The sequence below is a fragment of the Saccopteryx bilineata genome, unplaced genomic scaffold (assembly GCF_036850765.1).
Source record: "Saccopteryx bilineata isolate mSacBil1 unplaced genomic scaffold, mSacBil1_pri_phased_curated manual_scaffold_35, whole genome shotgun sequence".
NCBI lineage: Eukaryota > Metazoa > Chordata > Mammalia > Chiroptera > Emballonuridae > Saccopteryx > Saccopteryx bilineata.
Window position 1 is genome coordinate 1 of NW_027095461.1, and position 10,081 is coordinate 10,081.

At 40.9% G+C, this 10,081-nt stretch overlaps 1 pseudogene; it reads left to right on the forward strand.

Annotated features, from left to right (window-relative positions):
- The first annotated feature begins 2,140 nt into the window (after positions 1–2,140).
- On the forward strand, positions 2,141–3,461 carry LOC136318325 (histone-lysine N-methyltransferase PRDM9-like; annotated as a pseudogene).
- Positions 3,462–10,081: the final 6,620 nt, after the last annotated feature.

Below are 10,081 nucleotides of genomic sequence, written 5' to 3' on the forward strand. Positions count from 1 at the left end.
CCTGAAGCTGGGCATCAAGTGTGGCAGCAAGTGGAAGAAAGAGCTTGCAGCAGCTAGAGGTAAGCACAACATTCTTCAAAATGAAAATGAAGAGAGAACTCACCTTAGATATTTTCATGGTACACTGTAAAGTCAGTAAGATTTTGAATCAGATGCTTCAGAAATAAAGGATTCATTTCATATGCCTTTTATTCTTAGAAAAAATATTATATTTTTTATTTTTTATTTAATTTTTTTAAGTGAGAGGAGAAGGGAGAGACAGATTCCTTCATGTGCCCAACCAGGACCCACCCAGCAACCCCAGTCTGAGGTCCTATGCTCAGACTAGCTGAGCTATCCTCAACACCTGAGGTCAACACTTGAACCAACTGAGCTATCAAGCTGATGATCGAACCAATTGAGCCACTGGCTGTGGGAGGGAAGAGAGAGAGCAGAGGGAGAGGGAGGGAAAGATAAGCAGATCATCAATTTTCATGTGTGTCCTGACCGGGGATCAAACCTGGGACATCCACATACGAGGCCAACACTCTATTCACTGGGAAAACTGGCCAAGGCCTGTTTTCTAAGGGCCACCACTGTCTAGCATAAAGGTTAAGAGCAGAGGTCAGAGAGATGTGCAGCAGCCTGGAAATGCAGTGGTGTGATCCATGCTGAGATGCATGGGACCTTCCTGAGTGAGGTGGAATGGTGGTGCTGTTCTATACTACAGGGTGGCTTATTCTCTAAGATTTGCTTTGCTAATTTTTGAAAAATACACTTCAGTGAGTAATCCTCTCAGAGATTACTTCATCTGCAAGTGAGAGAATATTATGAATTAGCTGGAGAGGGATAGGAGTAGGAGTCAAGTATGTAAGAAGTATGGTTGTGGGATCTGGCTGGTTAGCTCAGTCACTTAAGCACCAACCTGTAATACCAAGGTTGAGCCCGGGTCAGGGCACATACAAGAAAAGACCAGTGACTGCATGCCTAGGTAGAAAAATGAATAAATGCCTCTCTCTTACTCTCTCTCTCTCTTTCTTCTTCTTCTTCTTCTTCTTCTTCTTCTTCTTCTTCTTCTTCTTCTTCTTCTTCTTCTTCTTCTTCTTCTTCTTCTTCTTCTTCTTCTTCTTTCTCCTTCTTCTTCTTCTTCTTCTTCTTCTTCTTCTTCTTCTTCTTCTTCTTCTTCTTTTCTCTCCTCCTCCTCATCCTTTTTTTCCTCTCCATCCTCCTCCTCCTCTCTTTGCCTCTCTAAAAATCAATCAATTTTTAAAAAGTATGATTGAGGAAATATTTTGAAACAGGTCTTTACATTGTATATGAAATGAGCTCACAGTGAATAAAATCAAGTATGAATATTTGATGTGAGGTTTGAGGAAGGACATATTTTCAGTTTATCATCTGTGGAAAACTATGAGGAAAGCAATTTCTAGTTGGGACCAGTGGTCTTTCTAAATAACTGTTTTAAAAGCTACATGTATATAGGATAGGTCAGCATTGTTCCATCCATACAAGGGGTGAAACAGCTTCTGATGCTACTTGAAAATCCCTCATCTGGTAATGCATACAAAGGACCCTTGATATGAGCTTTCTGGATTTCTAAAGAAGATACAGTACATAAAAATGAAAATAGATAACAGACTGTAAAGAAACACTTTGTGAGAGACAGAGATTACACTGTCAACCCCATAAGAATGACTGATGGGACAGATCTTAATAGCAGACAAAACATATGACTCAGGCAGCCTTGTCAACATCTGTACTGACCAAAATTTTCTCTTTCAGCAGAACCACAGCCAAAATTACACCCATGTCCCTCCTGCACTTTGGCATTCTCCAGTCAGAAATTCCTCAGTCAACATGTGGGATGCAATCATCCCTCTCAAATTCTCCCAGGAACATCTGCTAGAAAACACATCCAATCAGAGGATTCCTGCCCAGAGGATTGAAATCAGCAGCAGCACCATACTGATACACACAGCTAGAATGACAAAACTGAAGGTCAAAAGGACAAAAGAAAGTCCAAACATTTGCTAAAAAGGACCAGTCCAAGAAGAATTTCAAGGGCCTTTATTAAAACTCCCAAAGGACACTTGTGAAGCTTTAGTGAGCAAGAGAGAGTGCTGCAGGAGGCACCCAGCAGAGGCCAGAAAGTGAATTCAGTGGACACAGAAAAACTGTCTATGAGAGTAGGAATTTTGAGAATTGTACCTGTCAAGTGTAGAGAGTGTGGGCAAGGCTTTGATGATGGGTCACATCTCCTCAGACAGCAGAGGACGCACTCAGGGGAGGAACCCTATGTTTGAAGGAAGTGTAATCGAGGCTTTTCACTGAAGTCAACTCTCCTCACACACCAGAGGACACACTCAGGAGAGAAGCCCTATGTTTGCAGGGAGTGTGAGCGAGGCTTCACACGGAAGTCATATCTCCTTATACACCAGAGGACACACTCAGGGGAGAAGCCCTATGTTTGCAGGGAGTGTGAGCGAGGCTTCACACAGAAGTCAACTCTCCTCACACACCAGAGGACACACTCAGGGGAGAAGCCCTATGTTTGCAGGAAGTGTGAGCGAGGCTTCACACGAAAGTCATATCTCCTTATACACCAGAGTATTCACTCTGGGGAGAAGCCCTATGTTTGCAGGGAGTGTAAGCGAGGCTTTTCAATGAAGTCATATCTCCTCAGACACCAAAACACACACTCAGGGGAGAAGCCCTATGTTTGCAGGGAGTGTGAGCAAGGCTTCGCACAGAAGACAGCTCTCCTCAGACACCAAAGGACACACTCTGGGGAGAAGCCCTATGTTTGCAGAGAGTGTAAGCGAGGCTATTCAATGAAGTCACATATCCGCAAACACCAAAGGACACACTCAGAGGAGAATCCCTATGTTTGCAGGGAGTGTGAGCAAGGCTTCACACAAATGTCAACTCTCCTCACACATCAGAGGACACACTCGGGGGAGAAGCCCTATGTTTGCAGGAAGTGTGAGCGAGGCTTCACATGAAAGTCATATCTCCTTATACATCAGAGTATACACTCAGGGGAGAAGCCCTATGTTTGCAGGGAGTGTGAGCAAGGCTTCATACAAAAATCATGTCTCCTAATACACCAGAGGACACACTCAGGGGAGAAGCCTTATGTTTGCAAGGAATGTGAGCGAGGCTTCACACAGAAGTCATATCTCCTAATACACCAGAGGACACACTCTGGGGAGAAGCCCTATGTTTGCAGGGAGTGTAAGTGAAGCTTTTCACTGAAGTCAACTCTCCTCAGACACCAGAGGACACACTCAGGAGAGAAGCCCTATGTTTGCAGGGAGTGTGAGCGAGACTTCACATGGAAGCCATATCTCCTATTACACCAGAGCACACATCCACGGGAGAAGCCCTATGTTTGCAGGGAGTGTGAGCAAGGCTTTACACAGAAGTCAACTCTCAGCTGACCAGGCAGTGGTGCAGTGGATAGAGTGTCGGACTGGGATGAGGGCTCATCTGGCTTGAGCAAAAAGCTCAGCAGCTTGGACCGAATGTCACTGGCTCGAGTAAGGGGTTACTTGGTCTGCTGAAGGCCGTGGTCAAGGCACATATGAGAAAGCAATCAATGAACAACTAAGGTGTTGCAATAAAAACTGATGATTGATGCTTCTCATCTCTCTTTGTTCCTGTCTGTCTCTATCTATCCCTCTATCTGACTCTCTGTCTCTGTAAAAAGAAAGAAGTCAACTCTCCTCAGACACAAAAGGACACTCTCTGGGGAGAAGCTCTGTTTTCAGGGAGTGTGAGTGAGGCTTTTCACTGCCCAACTCCTTACAGACCAGAGAACACACTCATGGAAGAAGCCCTATGTTTGCAGGGAGGGTGATCAAGGCTTTTCATTGAAGTCAGCTCACACTCCAGACAACACACTCAGGGGAAAAGCCCTATGTTTGCAGGGAGTGTGAGTGAGGCTTTACACAGAAGTTAGTTTTTCAAGGACACCAGATGACAGTCAGGGGACAAGCCCTCAGTTTGCAAGGAGGGTGAGTGAGTCATTAGCATTAAGTTGCAAATTTGAAGATACAGCTGTGACACAGGTAGAGGGGACTTCTACCTCCCAAGACTAATTAGTATAGAAGTAATTGGTTAAACAGGTTTTTCACTTTTATGACAAGACAGTTCTTTTAGTGCTATGGAAATTTCAACACCAATCTCCATGGTCTCTTGTCCTCCTGTTCTAATAAATATTAACTCCATAAAACTATGAAGCCCACATATCTCATTCCCCCTGTCATTGAAACCAGAGAGCTTCAGGAGAGCCACAGAGAACTCATGCTCTCAAGCACAGAATCTTAAGCCATGGAAACATGGAAGTATGGAGTCAATCTACTTAGGTTACTGCCCTGGAATAGGGATTTGAGAAAGACTCATGAGGGAAAGGTATTTTCTTGACTCCCAGGAAGTGGAGCTTTCTCTCCTAGTAGGCTCACCACCCTCGTTCCTTGGCTTCTCTTGGCTCCTGTCCTGATTTCCTCTGACTTCTGTAAAATCAGAGCTGAAAGCCAGGGAGGAACATGTTTGTGTGCATGTCTGTGTGCCTGGCTCAGTCTGGGCACCTGGTCTCCCTCACTCTCTTTCACTGCCCTTTAAGGGTGAGCATCATGGTGTACATCACATGGACTCCAGATAATTCCATAATGGGTTTGAATCTCAGCCCTGCCCTCACAAGCTCTGCAACCTAAGGCAAAATTCTCAACTTCTCTGTGCCTGTTTTTTAATCTATAAATGGGAATTGTGCCTGATCAGGCAGTGGTGCAGTGCATAGAGCATTGGACTGGGATGCAGAGGAACCATGTTCAAAACCCCGAGGTCACTGGCTTGAGCACAAGTTCACCAGCTTGAGTGCAGTGTTGCACGCTTAAGCATGGAATCATAGACATGACTCCATGGTCACTGGCTTGAAGCTCAAGGTTTCTGCCTTGAGTAAGGGGTCACTCACTCTGGTAGAGCCTCCTGGTGAAGACACATATGAGAGAGCAATCAATAAAAACTAAGGTGCCCCAACAAAGAATTAATGGTTCTCATCTCCCTTTCTCTCTGTCACTATCTGTCTCTCTTCAGTCTCTCACAAAAAAAATTTGCTTCCCTGTCTCCACACTCTAAAATAAATAAACAAAAAACTGGAATCGCCTGATCAAGGCATATATGGAAGTTGATGCTTTCTGCTCCTACATATCTCTCTCTCTCTCTCTCTCTCTCTCTCTCCCCCTCTCTCTCTCTTTCTCTCTCCATTCTCTAAAATTAAATTTAAATAAATAATTGAAATAGAAATTGCTACAGTGTCAGTCTGCAGGATTGGAGATCTTCATTCCAAATGTTTGGAGTCATTTTGGCTCAGATAAACTCTTTAAAACCTCCCAGTTTTCATGTTTCTTATTTTGACAGGACCAAGTACCTAATCTTATAAAAATAAGCTCTGACTGATATATTGTTAGAAAATGGCAAATTCAGACTACTATAGTATGGCACTGACATCTTTTAGAACTGCTGAACTCCAAATATGACAGCATCAATGTTCTCATGCATTCATTAATTCTTAGATGTCCCCTGACAGGATTGAACCTACCACCTTGCATCAGAATGATGCTCTAACTACTGAGTTACCAGCCAGGGCATAACCATGGGTTTCATCTAACTCTCTCATTTAGGAATAGAGAATACCTCTTTCAGAACCAGTAGATTACCACAAAACAAGAAAATCCGTGGAGAGATAAAAAAAAAACATACTTAACATAAGCAGGTAAGTGGATCAACTGAGGAAGGAGGAGCAGGCACCCTCTTCCTTGAGAAGAAAGAAAAAGAAAAATGCAAAGGAAGGGAGCCTGCAGGGGTAACTGAGTCATCCAGTTCTAGATTAACTACTTCCTATAGTTCTCTGAAAGGGTGCCTGGAGCCACTTTCCTTCACAGATCAAAGAAGATAGAACTTATCTGAAAACTCCTTCACTTTTCTCAAAAGCTGTTAAAAAACAATGTTTACATACCTTAATTAAAAAATCCAACACTTATCCTCTAATTCCACCTAAATTCACCCTCCCATCCTGGAGTCATGGGAGTAACATATAGACAAAGGGATCACAAGCCTCTTGCATGAAAACCTGTATTCTATAAAAGGTATATAAGATGTAAGAAATCTAACTTTGGGGAGCACTGTGTTTGGTTGCCTTTTTGGGGGTCATGCTGCTTCACCAGCTAAATAAATCCTAGTTCCTTCATCAAGTTGTCTGGGCGTTTTTGACCTTTGATACCTGCAATAGAACCACTGACAGATAATGCACTGTACCGACCCCTGTTCCTCCTGACCACCACCAAGGCATTCTTCTCAAGGTGCACACAACATAACAGCAGAGACTCACATTGAGGACACATTTAAAAGGAACCATATTGCAACATAAAGCAAGTGACAACAAACTTCAAAGATTTGAAATTATATAACCCGTTTCCTCCCCTCATGACAATTGACCTTGAAATTATTATTAACAGATAAACCAGAAACTCCTTATACTTACACTTATAAAATACTATTTTATTTTATTTTTTTAAATATGGTTAACATCTATTTTTATTTTCAATTATTATCTGAGACAGTTTGTCACAGAGATGTGATATGTATTAAACAAAGAGATATGTAAATATATTTCACAAACTCTAATGGATAATCTCCTGTATAGTTATTAACATTACTGATGTTATTTTATGCTTGATTTCTTATTTACATTTAATGAAACCACTAAAATAATAGATGTAATATTTCAAAAATGATGATAATAGGACAAATAATAGTGACATTTTCAGAATACTTACTGCCCATCAGGCATCATGTTAAGCTCTTATTTGTCATATTTAACTTAATCACCATGAATACTGCCCTTGGAGTTTCCATTTCACAGATGAGAAAAACTAAAATTTAGAGAGGTTAATAATTCTTCCTAAATTAAAAAACTAGAAAGTGGCAACTGATATTTGGACCCAGATTGAAATGATCCTCAAACTAATCCTTTGAAGTCTTATGTTAACCTCCTATTTCTGGCACTCAATATGAAGGGGAAAAAATGCACAAGCCTTTCTGATTATTTTATATCAGTAGTTTACAGTCTTGCCTGTAAATAAATTACCTGTGAAGTTTTAGAAAAAAACATCCCAAAGTACAGGACACACTTGAAATCTATTATATCCCTGAGGGTTGAATCTAGATATTAGCATTTGAAAAAAACAATTCAGATCTTGAAGTGATTCCAGCTTGCAGCCCACTTGAGATTGTTAACTGCTTGGCCCCTGAGGTAGAGTAGCAGAGTGAGTAAGACTTTCTTTATGTTTGGTTACCCACTCATCTACTGGTGGGCCTGGTCTGCTCCCGAGTCTTGGCTGTTGTAAATAACACTGCAGTGATCATAAGGGTGAATATATTCTTTCGAAACCATGTTTCGGGTTTCTTCTCGGAAGTAGAATCACTGGGTCATAAGGCAGTTTCCTTTTTATTTTTTTGAGGTAATTCCATACTGTTTTCCACGGTGGCTGCATCAACCTGCATTGCCACCAACAGTGCACAAGGGTTCCCTTCTCTCCACATTTTTACCAAAACTTGTGGTTTGTTGACTTATTGGTGATGGCCATTCTGACATGTATGACTGTGATATCTTATTGTGATTTTAATTTGTATTTTTCTGGAGGACATTGTGCTAAATGAAATAGGAAGAAAGACAAGTACAATATGATTTCACTCATATGTGGAATCTAATGAACTAACTCGTAAAATAGAGATAGACTCATAGGTAGAGTGCCAGTTTACAGCTGTCAGGGGTGGGGGACTGGGTGGGAGAATGGACAGATCAAGCCAAGAAGAGAGAAAAAAGAACTTTATGATTGGGAGTAAGATGATTTTTATTCCTGTTTGGCTACTTACAAATTGTATGATGATAGACTACATCACTTTCTTAAACTATGGAAATGATATTAATGATATCTTTTGTGGTGAAAATACCAATAACCCATGAAATGTTCCCAGCACACTGTCTGGAACTTTGGTTGTGCCTGGTAAGTGGCAGTATTTTGTATCTCTTGTCCATGCTCTGCAGAGATTTTTGGTTGTTCATGAAATCTTAAGTATGTATTCCTCTGTCCCTGGGTAGAAGTAAGAAGCTATTATCGGTCCCTAAATCTCTTTCAAATAATTAATTTCATGTCATTTTTAATGAGTAGTATGGGACTTATATTTCTATAGGAGACTGACAATATTAAGTAACAGGATCAATAAACTACTTATCTTGGGAGTAACCCAGACCACTTAATAATGAGACCTGTTATTTTATGCCTTGATTAGTTAGTATTGATGTCTGGAAGTGACCACTGACATACTTTTAGAGACAGTTTTTTTTAATGTAGATACTGTCCTTTCCTCTGAAAACTTGTTTGTTTTTCTCACACAGGTATAGGCAGCAAGGTTGTTTGAATTAGTCTTTTAAGTGAGTGTTTAATAGAGATGAGTAATTTTTTGCAGTTGCATATGTCTATAGGTATTGGTTTTTCTTTTAGAAAGGGACAAGATAATTTGCCTGGTGACTTTGGAAAGTGAAGTCTTGGTTGTCCCCATATGCTTAAGAGTGTCTTTGCTTTTTGAATTGAAAAACTACTGGAGATTTCTGCCCCTCCATAACACATAATGGTAGTGGGGGACAGGCGGCCAATTTTATCTTCAGAGATTTTTCCCCCTTCAAGAAAAAAGGAAATCAGTAGTGTTTTATTCTGAGTGAAGATTATGAACACAAACAGTGGATAGGCTTTTCAGGGTGGAGCATAGTGATCTCAAGGGATTGGGCCCTTCTAACTTATCTAATTTTCAAAAGATATTTTAGATGTTATTAGGATGTGATAAATATTGTAGAGCTTGAAATTATAGAAGTCAGCCTAAAGATATGATGTGCTGCCAGAAGTCTTATTTGGCAGTTATGGGAAAAGCCTTTACAATCTTCAGATTTTATTGGAAGTTCTCAACAACACCAACACACAGAACCAATTCTACTGCCCCCTGCAAAACATGACGTGTGTCCTCCAAATGCAGCAGTGCAGCTACTAACCCAGAAAGTTGTCAGCTGAAGATGAGTTTCTATTAGTGCCAATAGATTTGTAGATAGATGTGAGGACTGACAATTTACCCAGCTCTCCCGCCCTAACCTCCTTTGTTGCTTGGCAGAGGCACAGCTGACCTGGGAATGGAAAACAGCAACAGTAGCTTCTTGGGAATATAGTACCTTGGCCTGATAAATCTCAAACATGTGTTCTTTATCCCCCTAATAAAGACTGGACTTTGAACTTGTGACAATGTTGAAAAGTAGGCTTTGAGATCTTGCACTTAGAAACAGGATTTTTTAAAAGAAATTTTACTTAGAGAGCTTGTAGGGAATGGAAAAGGACCAGCAGCAAACAGTGAGGTTTAAGGGTCGTAGCTTTGCCATTTCCTGGTTATGGGATCTGGTATGATCTACTTAACTGTCTCAGCCTCATAAGTATAAAATGGAACATAATATTTTTCTGGGTTAGTTTTGTTGTGTGGACAAAAATAGTCTTCAGTAGTTTGGAGAAACCACATAATGTAAAGTGCTGAACACATGTGAACATTTTGCTTGTTCAGTTTTCTGTTTTATGCATGAGAAACAGAGGTAGGAAGAGTTTTTAATTATAAATATTTTGACTCTTGGGCAGTAGCTCATTTCTCTATCCTCCAAAATCTGGTCAGCCTGAGCTTAAGTCTTCTGTCAGCTATCAGTGACAGCATATACCCCAAGTCAGTGTGCTCCTCACCACGGTGGAGCTGGCCTTGGGGGGGGGGTGCAGCATTGTATTAGAAGGTTGCAGCTGGAGTTTAATAGGCACTGTGTTCAAGTGCCCACTGAGCCACATCCAAGCTGCTTGATCTTGATCTTTCATTTCTCATTTTTTTTGTATGGGGTAGTTATAGGATTAAATGAACTCTTCCTTCCAGTGGTGGTTAGCATATGGTAAATGGTATTTCAAAGAATTACTAAAAACTATAGCATCTAGAGAGAATGGTCTGATGATCTTATTTTGGTAAT